This window comes from Eptesicus fuscus, chromosome 2 (genome assembly GCF_027574615.1).
Source record: "Eptesicus fuscus isolate TK198812 chromosome 2, DD_ASM_mEF_20220401, whole genome shotgun sequence".
Taxonomy (NCBI): domain Eukaryota; kingdom Metazoa; phylum Chordata; class Mammalia; order Chiroptera; family Vespertilionidae; genus Eptesicus; species Eptesicus fuscus.
Window position 1 is genome coordinate 94,758,638 of NC_072474.1, and position 13,417 is coordinate 94,772,054.

The following is a 13,417-nucleotide window of genomic DNA, read 5'->3' on the forward strand; positions in this document are numbered from 1 at the left end:
CATGTGATAAAAGCTTTACTATCTATATATATAAAAGCCTAAACGACCATTGCAACCAAACGGATGACCGAACAGGCTGTGTGGGGCGACTAGGCCAGCAGGGGCATTAGTGAGGGGCGACCAAATGACCGAGCAGCAGGCTGTGTGGGCCAACCAGGCCCATGGGGGGGGGTGGGGGGGGGGGGCAGTGAGGGGCAACCAGGCTGGCAGAGGGGGGCAGTGAGGTATGACCAGGCCAGTGGGGGGGACTGTTGGGGGTGACCAGGCCAGCAGAGGGGGACAGTTAGGGGTGACCAGGCTGGCAGGGGGTGGGCAATTGGGGGCGTCTAGGCTGGCGAGGGGGGGGCAGTTGGGGGTGACCAGGCCAGCAGGGGGCACAGTTAGGGGCAATCAGGCAGGCAGGCAGGTGAGCAGTTAGGAGCCAGTGGTCCCGGATTGAGAGAGGGATGTCCAACTGCCGGTTCGGGCCTAAACTGGCAGTCAGACGTTGTGAGAGGGATGTCCAACTGCCGGTTCGGGCCTAAGCTGGCAGCCCCCCCGAGGGCTGGATTGGAGAGGGTGCAGGCTGGGCTGAGGGGACCCTCCCCCCATGCGTGAATTTCATGCACCAGGCCTCTAGTTCAAATATAGCAAGCACACCCACATAAAAAATCAACAGGTACCATTCATTTGGCAGGCATGAGAGGTGATCCCAGAACAAGGCATAGTGCATTGTCTCATGGAAAGAGTCTATGAACCAAGAGAAAGAAGGAATATAAAATAAGGTAGCAAAAATTAGTAAAAATCATAATGTTCGATGGAGCCAGGTCTACATGGTCATCGTGGGAAAACAAGATGTGCTTTCTCTCTGCAGAAGGGGTCTGTCTCTCTGGAGAATACGTTTCAATATGTAGCAGCTCTTTACAAACTACTCCTACCCTTTAACCCACTCATTCTATTTTGGAAATATACCCTAAGGAAATACTACGCCTAAAGAAAACATCAGTTGTAGAAGCACAAATATAGCGGCTCCATTTATAATACAAAATAAATAAAGAGAAAGGGAAAGAGAGGTTATTTCAGCAAAAAGAGAAAAAATAGGGGACACACTTTCATATAATACACACACATTGACATGTTCTGTAGGCAGAAAACGTTTATGTGGTCTGTGTAAACACTTGGAACTGCTTTTACAAAAATAATCTTAAGGTGAAGAAGAGAAGCACAAAGTAGCAGTTACATGTTGATTGCAGCTGTAGCCGTTCATGCAATGGTTATTTATTCAGTCGCGTTTATGTCTCCTGGACTCTGTTTCCTCTGTGAGGCGGATGACTAAGTTGTTTGCTGAAAGTAGTACTTGGGAAAGAGGAGGGGCAAGAGACGATGGAGGGGGAACTTGGGTTTAAGAATTGAAGTAGCTGCTTGGGGGGCTGGGATAAGAAGCCAAGTGTTCTTAGAACAGTGGTTGGGCAAACTGCGGCTCGCGAGCCACATGCGGCTCTTTGGCCCCTTGAGTTTTTAACCAAAGGCCAGCTTAGGAGTACCCTAATTAAGTTAATAACAATGTACCTACCTATGTAGTTTAAGTTTAAAAAATTTGGCTCTCAAAAGAAATTTCCTGGTTGAAGCTGGGTCCAGGTGAGGCCGTGTGCCCCTGGATCTGGGTGAGGCTGGGTCCCAGGCCTGGGTGAGGCCACGTGACCCTGGGTCTGGGAGAGGCCATGTGCCCCTGGGTCTGGGTGAAGCTGGATCCCGGGTCCGGGTGAGGCCATGTGCCCCTGGATCCGGGTGAGGCTGGGTCCTGGGTCCAGGTGAGGCCGCGCGCACCTGGGTCCGGGTGAGGCCACACACTCCTGGGTCCGGGTGAGGCCTCGCGCCCCTGGGTCTGGGTGAAGCTGGATCCCGGGTCCGGGTGAGGCCACGCGCCCCTGGATCCGGGTGAGGCTGGGTTCCGGGTCCTGGTGAAGCTGGATCCTGGGTCTGGGTGAGGCCGGGTGCCCCTGGATCCGGGTGAGGCTGGGTCCCGAGTCTGGGTGAGGCCATGCGCACCTGGTCCGGGTGAGGCCACGTGCCCCTGGGTCTGGGAGAGGCCATGCGCCCCTGGGTCTGGGTAAGGCCACGCGCCCCTGGGTCCGGTGAAGCTGGATCCCGGGTCCGGGTGAGGCCGTGTGCCCCTGTATCCGGGTGAGGCTGGGTCCCGAGTCCGGGTGAGGCCGCGTGCCCCTGGGTCCAGGTGAGGCCACATGCTCCTGAGTCCGGGTGAAGCCGTGCCACTGGGTCCGGCCAAGACCAAACCAGAGAGAGTCGGACCTACATTACCACCATTTGTCCACCATCCAGAGCTGAGGGGTCAGTGCCGACATGTACACATAAGGAACTGGTGGACATTGATATTGGGTCTCAAAAGAACTGTTGGTACAGAAAGAAACTCACTACAGACTGATTCATTTGCCTGTCAACATAACTATTATTGCTCGTCTCACATTCAGTTCTTATAAGTATATCTCTAGTGACACATGATCTCACTCATCTAGGAGAAATGATGAACAACATAGACTGATGAACAAGAACAGAACCAGAAACAAGGAGGCATCAATCGGACTATCGGGCCTCAGAGGGAGGATAAGGGAGGGTGGGGGGAGAGGGGAGAGATCAACCAAAGGACTTGTGTGCATGCATATGAGCCTAACCAATGGTTAAGTTCAACAGGGGGTTGGGGCATCCGTGGGGAGGGGTGTGGGATGGGAATGGGGGGATGAGGACAAATATGTGACACCTTAATCAATAAAGAAATTAAAAAAAGAAAAGAAATTTCCATTGTTGTACTGTTGATATTTGGCTCTGTTGACTAATGAATTTGCCGACCACTATCTTAGAAGGACTATGGCTGAGGATACAGAGGATACATTTATTCCAATCTAAAGAGTAATTTATTTTTCCCTGGCACTGATCCGAAGTCAGAATATGGAAGCAAAAAGTGGGGATAGAGTCAATAAACAAAAGTTAGAGTTTGCGGAGAGCTGAAAAGAATGACAAAGGAACAAGGGAGTTGAAGCATTAGGGAATATATAATCAGTCATGTGGTTGAAAGTAATAGAGAGGAGCCATGAACTTTCGTAAATAATGAATAGCTCAGAGCTCAAAGAAAAGGTTAGAGAATCGGGCTCAAGAAACAGATGGGAACCAAGGGAGATCAGGCAGCCAACACAGGAATGAATGACCGGGACACCCTGTTGAGTGGCCGCCACTGTTGCCAAGGGGCCCCACTACTACTGGGACTCCCTCCCACCACCCCTAACCGCTCCTTGTCTGGGTTTTTCGGCCCTAAATGCTAAACACTAAGTTATCTATTTGTCCCTACAGGTCAAGTGTTGGGCCTCAGCAGGAGCATCCAATGGGCTAACCCTTGGTCATGTGTCCAATCTCAACTTCTGGGAAGAAGGGAGAAGTACTTGGTCCTTCAGCTTCCGAGCTGGGCATGAGCCTCTGCCTCCCAGCAGACTCACCAGGGGGATTGCCCCCAATTAGGAAGAGAGTTCAGACACTGAACAGGAAAACAGACAACAGAGAAACCCTCTTATTCACTACTAGAGGCCCGGTGCACAAAATTTGTGCTCTGTGGGGGGGGGGGGGAGGGACCCCTCAGCCTGGCCTGCACCCTCTTGCAGTCTGGGACCCCTTGGGGGATATCCACCTGCTGGCTTAGGCCTGCTCCCTGGGGGATCAGGCCTAAGCTGGCAGTCAGATATCCCTCTGGCAGCCCAGGAGCCCTAGGGGGAATGTCCAACTGACGGCTTACGGGCCTAAGCTGCAGTAGGACATCCTTAGTGCTGCTGAGGAGGCAGGAGAGGTTCCCACCACCGCTGCTGCGCTTGCAGCTGTCAGCCCAGCTTGTGGCTGAGCAGACCTCCCTCTGTGGGAGCGCACTGACCACCCGGGGGAAGCTCCTGCATTGAGCATCTGCCCCCTGGTGGTCAGTGCATGTCATAGTGACTGGTCGTTCCCAGTCGTTCCACCCTTAGGTTCAATTTGCATATTACCTTTTTATTATATAGGATACTCAGAGAGTGGTTGAGGGTTGGACCACTCATTCTGGGATTATGGGAAAAGTGGGAAAGATGGTAGTTGAAAAATCGGGAGAAAAGGAGGGATACTGAAATGGGAGGTTTTGATGCATTTTTAAATGTTAAGTAAGACTGCTGGAAAGATAGAAAATTGTACTTAATATTACTGCTGATAATGACTTCAATTTTCCGCATGACTTCGAGACAGGATATGACAGGGACAGCAAGGACCAAAAAAACCTCAGCGTTATTAGCTTTCTGCTTCAGTGACTAGGTATTCCCATTGCTTTGTTTGTATAGACATAAGCTAAATGATTTTAGTGCACCTGTTTGCTGTTAGTTTAAAGGGTGACTTTGGCCTAACCGGTTTGGCTCAGTGGATAGAGTGTCGGCCTGCGGACTCAAGGGTCTCAGGTTCGATTCCGGTCAAGGGCATGTACCTTGGTTGCGGGCACATCTCCAGTAGGGGGTGTCTGGGAGGCAGCTGATTGATGTTTCTCTCTCATCAGTATTTCTAACTCTCTCTTCCTCTCTGTAAAAAAAATCAATAAAATATATGTATTTTTAAAAAGGTGACTTTGGAGGGTGTTAGATATGATTGCTGACCACTTGCCTGCTTGATCTGAGATTCTTTCTCCATTTCCTCCCTCTCTGCTCAGCATTGCAGGGACCTCCATTTCTCAGCTCCCTTGTCAACTGGCTTCTGATAAGTTCAGCTAAAGGGAGGCACTAAAGGGAGATTTGTGGCAAGGAGTAGGAGAGAAGCTAGAGTATTTCTCCCTCCGTGCCTGTGCACCTCTCTCTCTCTCTCTTTCTCTCTCTCTGGTGGAGTCTCCCATGGCATCTGTGTCTCCACCTCCATCCATCAGACTCTCTCTCCTTCCAGGCAATCTCCCACTGGAAAGTCTCAGCTTTGGAGTTTTAATAGTACATCTCATACTGCTGACTTTCTCCTCCTGGGGTTGGTAGTGGCTTCCAATACCTCTGATCTCTGGGTAGTTTCACTGTTCTCTATTTGGCTTCTCAAGTTCTTTTATAAATTCCTTGTATTAAATTCTCATTGCTGGAAAGTCCTAAAGTGTTTTCTGTTCTCCTGACAAGAAGTCATCAGATTCAGAAAGAGCTTCCTGTTACCTGGGGAGTTATAATCGAAGCAGTGTGTGCCTAGCCATCCATCACATCCGTTCTCTGTCCTCTCAGGCTCTCAGCTAGATGCCATTTCCCAGCCATACAATGGGTTGCTGGCAAATGGAATATGGACAGGATGTGTGGCCGGCATTTCCGGGCCTGATCCATAAAAATCTCCCTTCTCTCTCTTCCTCTTTCTGCTGACTGGACTTCAACATTCAGGGCAACTCCGTAAGTCGAGATGGAAAGGGTCAGAGCTTCGATTGGCCTGGGCCCCGACCATCTGCATGGACCAGACCCTTTTCACACAAACCCCCTGCCAGTTGGATGTGAGATGAATGGGAGATGACCCAGGGATAAACTTCTATGATGGATAGTCAATGAGATTTGGGAGTTTGTTTGTTATAACATTTAATGCAACCTTAACTAATGTGTAACCTGAGAAAGTTTTTGTTAGGGACCATAGTTGTTAAGAATGGAGGTGGGTGCCGAAACCGGTTTGGCTCAGTGGATAGAGCGTCGGTCTGCGGACTGGAAGGTCCCGGGTTCGATTCCGGTCAAGGGCATGTACATTGGTTGCGGGCACATCCCCCGGTGGGGGGTGTGCAGGAGGCAGCTGGTCGATGTCTCTCTCTCATCGATGTTTCTAGCTCTCTATCCCTCTCCCTTCCTCTCTGTGAAAAATCAATAAAATATATTTAAAAAAAGAAAAAAAAAAAAAAAGAATGGAGGTGGGTGGGCTTGAAATCTCCATTCTGCCACTCACTAGCTATCTGACTTTGAGTGAGTCGCTAACTCTCTCTAAGCCTCAGTGTCCTCTGCTGTAAAATGGGAATAATTATAGCACAATCTCATAGTGATGTGTAAAAATTACTGTACATAATATCTATATGTGTCATTCCTTAGTAATTATTATATGATACTGAACTACATGATGCATAATTAGTAAGAATTCAATAACTGGTAGCCATTTTGTTATTAGTCAGCTAGAGAGCAGATTAGATCCTAAAATTAGCCTCTCTTGTGTGTCTCTCAATAGCCTTAGGGCACAGCACTGTAAGTTAAATACCACTTTTATATAATGGAACCTCAGTAAATAGTCAATCACATGGTCATTGTGCTTTCTTCCTGGTGTTGTCATTGGATTTTTCCACTGCAGTTATTGGAAAATCACGTGGCTGATTCCAGGTTCTAGGGAAACTCTACTGTGCGATTGAAAGGGTACATGGAACCACAGCCTCACCTGGCCTCCCAGTGAGGACTGATGACTCCTTCCTGCGAGCCCCCATTGCACCTCTGACGCTGTATGGCATTTCCTGTTGCCCAGCTTGCCTCCCCGCATCCGCATACTGGAAGTAAATGAAAGAAAGTTAAATCACAGGCTGACATTGAAGGTCAAGGAGAACCAAGGCGGGGTGGGGAGGAGGGGTAATGAAGCACCCCCTGGCGACAGCAGTGGAAGTTGCTATCGGTCCTGGGCTTGAAGAAGCAATGGGTAGGGATGTGGCTGGAATCTGGTGCACCTGTGGCTCTGGGAGAAGGCTGCTCCTTGGGAGTTGTCGCTGGGGTGGGGGGGGGGGGGGGCATGCAGCCTCTGTCAAACCTCAGCAGGGCAGGGAGGGAGCCAGGGCAATGAAAACATCACCTTCTCTCCTCTGTCCCTCATCTCCTGATGTGCCTCCCATGGACTGGCCCTATCTGAAGCCAGAGGACAAGGGGCACTGGGCGGGCTGGAGAAAGGTGGAGCGTGGATCTAGAGGAGCGAAGGAGAGTATCCAGTACCCTGCCCCTTTGGGACGGTGAGCTTCTTACACGTCTTTGTCTTACGCCTTCACATCCTCCGTGCTCAGCAAAGGACACAATGGAGTTTAGGTGAACAAATGAATATGGAGAGCAAAGTTACCTGCATTTAAATTTGAAGGAAAATATAAAATGTTCCCATGTCCTGCATTTGCCCTGGAAACGATGAAGCCCCTCCTGGAAACGAGGCCTCTAACTGCATCAGCTCACTCTGTGCCTCAGGAGCCCCTGGCATCCCGGTCCTTGAGATCCACCCTTCATCGCGCACTGGCCATTGCTCTTCTCCCCTGAGGTCGCTCCTCGCCTGTGGCCCCGTGTCCTCCTGCAGAGGTCAGCCTTCCCAGGCTGTAAGCCCTTCACAGAGGCAGAGGTATCAGCACCAATGCCCAATCGCCTGTCCCTCCTCATCGTAGGTTTCCTTGACCCTTTCCCTTGCTCTTGTGCTGCGTTGGATATTCTTCCTTTGACTGCAATTGCTCAAGTTTTGTCAGTCAATGGATTTAAAAAACCTGTTAGTGGTAACAGCAAAAAGAGAAGCAAAACTCATTTCAGCACTTCTCACCTCTGGGGTGGACAGTAGCTCTGACCTGTGCAGGACGAATGTTCGGGACAGTCTGCTGGTCTTCTTTCCTTAGTGGAGTCCTGCTCCATAGGAAGTTTTCTTCATTTGGGGTTCAGAAAAATATTTTAGAGGTGAAGAGTGTGATGGATCAGCACGACTCCAGAGTGGCAGGGAAAAGCATATGCATTTATTGGCAAAGGAGAAGCTTTCATAGGAAGTCATAAATACACTGTATGAATAGTAGACACAGTGTCATTATGGAACTTCATGCAAATGAGATTTTCATATATTTGAAATCAATTTGTTTTGGACAAGTCCTTTGTCTGAGGATCATATAGGAAAGAAAAGTAGACAATAGGTATATGGAAAATGTGTTTCCAGGTATTTTTCTGGGCGGCTTAGTTGCTCTATTTCCTCTGAAGACCATGAGAAGGAAAATATTAGAAACAGAAATTTGGTCAGAAGGATATCATCTCTTACCTCCAGGTATGTCCAACCTTAGCATTCATATGAAAAGATTTTTTAAGGATTTAATTTTTAACAACTATCACTAATCAGTAAGCCCATTCTTCACATTTTCTACATTGAACATGTCACTGAAGGTCACCAATCAAGTTTCCTTTTGGTCATGACTTAGTCATGTGAACCTTGGTCAAGCTTACCCATCACTTACTGTAGGAAAGATTTTCTCAGGGAGGCAAGCTGCGCTTTCTTCAGCTCCTGATAGCCAAGTTAGGAGTCTGAGTTCATAAAATAGTATGTCCATATTGTCTTAAACATATACATTCATGACCTATAGTTTATGTATGAATTTACTGTTTTTTGAATGGCTTTTTGTTCAAGCCTTATACTGGTACTCCAGGGGTTTAATGAAAAATGAGACATGGCCCGACTGTTGTGGCTCAGTGGTTGAGCATTGACCTATGAACCAGGAAGTCACAGTTTGATTCCTAGTCAGGGTACATGCCTGGGTTGCGGGCTCGATCCTCAGTAGGGGGTGTGCAGGAGGCTGCAGATCAATGATTCTCTCTCATCATTGATGTTTTTATCTCTCTCTCCCTCTCCCTTCCTCTCTGTAAAAAAATCAATAAAATATATTTTAAAATAAATAAATAAATAAATAAATAAATAAAAAAGTGAGACATGGACCTTACCCCAAAATAGCTTCTCAAGTTGGAGAGAAATGAACGTTTTTGATAATTATCCAGACCAAAACGTCACAGTCATCCCAAAAATGTTTTTGATTGAACATTATTTGTGTGGAGAGAGCTGACTGAAGACAATTAGAGAAGCTCTTAAAAAGGAAAAGGAAATGAGATCGGGTAGAATTTGAAATAACAAGGGTCAGTGAAGGAACTGATGTGAGCCAGGAGTCCAGAGACGTGTTACTGGCCCTTTGAACTTGATTTCTCTGTGGGGCATGGAATTGGTAAAATGTAAGCCCCCAGGAAATAGTTTAATTGCGGCAGCATCATGTGGTCCTCTACCTATTGTGGCCAAACAATTGTGTGCCCTAATTAATTGTGTGAAATCTTTCCCAGGTAAATGCTCAGATTGTAATGGAGGGAAAGGAAAAACACACACACACAAAAAAAAAAACACACCAAACCACACTGCATAAATGATTCTACTTTAGAAAGGATATTAAGGCATTGTTATGTTTCAAGACTAAACAAACAAAAAGTAATAGAAAAAAAAGTGGACAAGAAAATCAGTATTGGCAAGTGATTCTAAATACCCATTTACTGTTACTAAATTATAAAAATACTAGAGGCCTGATGCACAAAACTCGTGCAAGAGTAGGCCTTCCTTCCCCCGGCTGCCGGCACTGGCTTCCCTCTGACACCCGGGACCCGGGCTTTCCTCGTAGCCCTGGCTTTGTCCGGAAGGACACCGGTCTAATTAGCATATTATGTTTTTATTATTATAGATATTTATTATATTAGGAGGGTGGATACAAAGGATGTATCCAGAGGCACTGACAACAGATGACAAAGCAAATAAATGAAAAATACATCAATTAAACATGACTAAGGAGACGTAAAGTATGCACTCTCTCTCTTTCTCAATTTTTACTGGTGCTTGAGCTTGATTAGGGTTGCTCATCCACAGCACTATTGCCATTGTGGGCAGGATAATCCTTTGATGCTTGGGGCTGCCTGTGCATTGCAGAATGCTTGGCAGCATCCCTGTCCTCTACCTACCAGAGCATCCTTCCCCACCCCCAGCAGTGACAACCAAAGATGTCTGCAGATATTGCCAAAGGTCCCCTGCTTTTGGGGGAGTCATTCCTGTTGAGAACCACTGGTTTAGACAATGAGGGTTTTGGTGTTTGTTTGTTTAAGTTCTGAGTACGTTTAACAAAGGATCACATATATAAGGGTAGGGTGTGGGGTTAGCACAGACATTTTAAAACATTTGTGCAAGGAAGTACCTCATTTATTCCTAGCAGACTCGTTTATTCCTAGCAGTCTCAAGCATGTCTGATAGAAAAACCACAAAATAATATTTCTGTAAAGGCCACCAGATGTCTTGAGGTCTCCAAGCCAAGCCTTGGATGTTCTTGGCAGCTGACCCCCGCTGGCTGAGGGCAGGAACTTTCTGAGGTCAGTCTGGTGCAGACTCTCATGTTGTTATCTGGTGAGCATTCAGCGGCTGATCAACCGGGCAGGATCTCAGGTGAAGACAGACGACTTTTCCCCAGGGCTTACAACATCATCTCAGAGTGGGGTGCGAGATGTGGGGAGCATGTCAGTTGACTGAGTCCCACGGATGGGCCTTTTCTGTCTGGAGAGAGCAAGCCCAATGGCTCAGCCTTTGCCGGGCAGTGCTCTGTGGTCCCATGGAGTCCGCGCTGTGATGGATGCCCATCACTATGCAGCATTACCTCGTGGATACTGGCAATGCCGTCCTCTTCTCAGTCTTTAGGGCTGTAAGCACTGCTGTCCTTTTAAGAGGATATTTTTATATGAACATCTGGCACCTGAATTCCTTTTGGGGAGAGCGCTGACTTTATTGGGAAAAAACTATTTGGTGAATACTTGGAATGGGGGGAGCGATGTCTCAGTTACATTTATGTGAAAAAAGTCCTCCTGATTACAAATGCTTTATGTGAGAGAAAGGGACAGTTCCTTTGGGGGAGATGGCGAGATGAAGGAAAGAAAGGGAAGAGAAACAGAATGAGGGATAAGCAAGAGGGCAAAAGGTTGTGTAATTTTCACCTTTTGGGCCCCCAAAATATCACAGCAAAATCTTCTTTATTTATTAGGGACACAGTAGGCGGCAAGTAATAGAATACCGGATTCCTAGTGGTTTCGATAGAAGGGATTTTATTTAAAATCTGAGTTACATAGCTGTTGGCATGAATTTAACTCAATGATGTCATCAGGGACCCAGGCATGTTCTATGTTTCCACTTTACTGTCCTTATTCTGTTGGCTTTCGTGTTCATGCCTGCCACATTATGGTCTCCAGTTGGTGCTGTGGGCTCATATGTAAGTCCAAATTCAAGACAGGAAGCCCGGCCAGTGTTGCTCAATGGTTGAACATCAATCTTTGAACCAGGAGGTCAAGGTTTGATTCCCGGTCAGGGCACATGCCCAGGGTTGTGGGGTCGGAGCCCAGAGGGTGTGTGCAGAGGCGGCCGATCAGTGATTCTCTCTCATCATTGATGTTTCTTTCTCTCTCTCCCTCTCCTTTCCTCTCTGAAGTCAATAAAAATACATTAAAAAAAAAAAAAAAAAAAGACAGGAAGAAGAGGGAAAAGCTACCAGTGATGGCCATGTTCTTTTAACAAAGTAAAATCCTTCCCAGAAACACTCCCAGCAAGTTTCTAATTATATCACGTGGCCTTCCTGAACTCCAGGAGGCAATAATTAGCTTTTATATCCTCTTTAATAGAGGCAGGTAAGGGAGAAAGCACGGTGCCACATCAGCCGGCCTCCACGACCTGCTACATCTCCTGAACTTGTAAGTGTTGACTGACTGTGTGAGCTAGTTTGGGAAATGAAAGAGGGTGATGCGTTTCATGTTGGGAACGGATCTGGCCTGAGTGCAAGCAGTCCATGGGAAAGTCAGAGGTCAGAGAACAGGGGAGGCCAGGACATTGCAGCCTCCAGAATGAGCAGAAGTTGAGGCCAGGCTTTGGGCCTCCCCGGGCTATGGATTTGAGGGGCGGTGCAATCACAACAATTTGATCTCATGGTTGATATCTGGGTGATGTTCACCTCTAGCTAGTCATCAATTCCTACTAATCTTCTTCTCCGTGGTCTTCAAATTTGCCGCTTTTACACAGTCCCCTTGTCTCTTACTTCGCTGCTAACACCTTCCATGCCAGTCCTGAAATGTCCATCGTCGCCTTGTTTCACTGCCTTCAGCTTTTTTCTTCTAGACCCGCTTCCTACAGCTTGCTGGTGTCTAGCTGCTGCCCCTTACTGAACAAGCTGCAAAATTGCTTTTAGGGAGAAATAGCAGAATGAATAAATGGCTTGAAAACAGAATGTCTTGGATGCTGATTGGAAATTAACAACAGAAGTGCTCATCTTAACCCCGGGGTTGAAATGTCCCCTCTTTTGCCCCTGAGAGCTCCCTCCTCAAACACAGAAGTCCTCGGCCTCAGGTCCGCAGTCCGGCTGTAGCAATGCGGAGGGCCTCTGATTCCAGGTACAAAGAAGGCCCACACCAATAATTTGTAGTGACAATTATTTGTAGAATTCGAAGAGATATGTTACCTTTCTCTGTAACAAGCAACAGAAATATTTTAAAGCAAACTTTGAGCAATAACCATAAATAGAAAATGCGAGAACCCCTTTCACGTCCCGCGTGGTTCAGGGTTCAGGTTCAGGGTTCGGGTTCTGGAGGAGGCCGCACACAAATGAAAGAGACTAGAAAAGTATTAATTTGGGAATATTGGGGGCCAGGCGGGAGCCCACCTCTAGGGGGAGGACTATACCCCGCTCCGGCCTTGCTATCCCTTTTATTAAGACTTTGGGATCCACCCATAGAGGCAGGCAATTCCAATAATAGCCAATCAGCAAGGACTTACATAAGATTGACAGGTGGAAGTTGCTTCAGCTATCGTTGTCTCAATTAGACAGTGAGTGAGTGGCTCTGGCCTTTCAGAGCTTCTAAGGTTAACCAGCCTTCCGGGTTCCTTGTCCACACCTCTCTGCTAGTGAAAGCAATGGGCGGTTTCCGACAAGAAAATGTGTTTCAGCATGTTTGATTATCTTGGGAAAATGCTAAAAATATCTGGCTAAATGGAAGACATGGGCTCCAAAAGAGCACGTTTGATCTGAGTTTATTTCACACACACACACACACACACACACACACACACACACATCATTTGGGTACCTTAGGCACCAAGTATAAAAATGTAATCTCCAGTCGATTGTTTCATTCTCATGTTTAATCTACACAATAAGCCAATCTATTAATATGTATCAAGGTCACAGTTGCTTAAGAGGAAAGCGTAACAAGAGTAGACACTGCCAGCAGGCAGGCCTACTTTAGAAAGCCCCACCCTCCTCGCCGGGTTATTTTAAGATATTGTTGTTGTTTCTCCTTTTACTGTAGCCAAGCAGTTCTTACGCTGCTCAGAAGCACAAGAAGCAGGTCAGGGGCTGGGAACAGAAAGCCACGCCGCCTGCACCTTCGGCGTGATTGGAGCACAGCTCAGGGAGAGTTTGCAAGTCATTTCACCTTGCTCCCTTACTCGCTAACTTGAGAATGAAAGCTTGAATCACTTGCTACTTTGCCACATCTACGTTATTTATTTATTTATTTATTATTTATTTATTTATTTATTATCGCCCTAGTGGCCCCATATTTTTACATTTTTAAAAAAGGTTCAAATGGATGTGATGTATATATGAGGAAGTTGA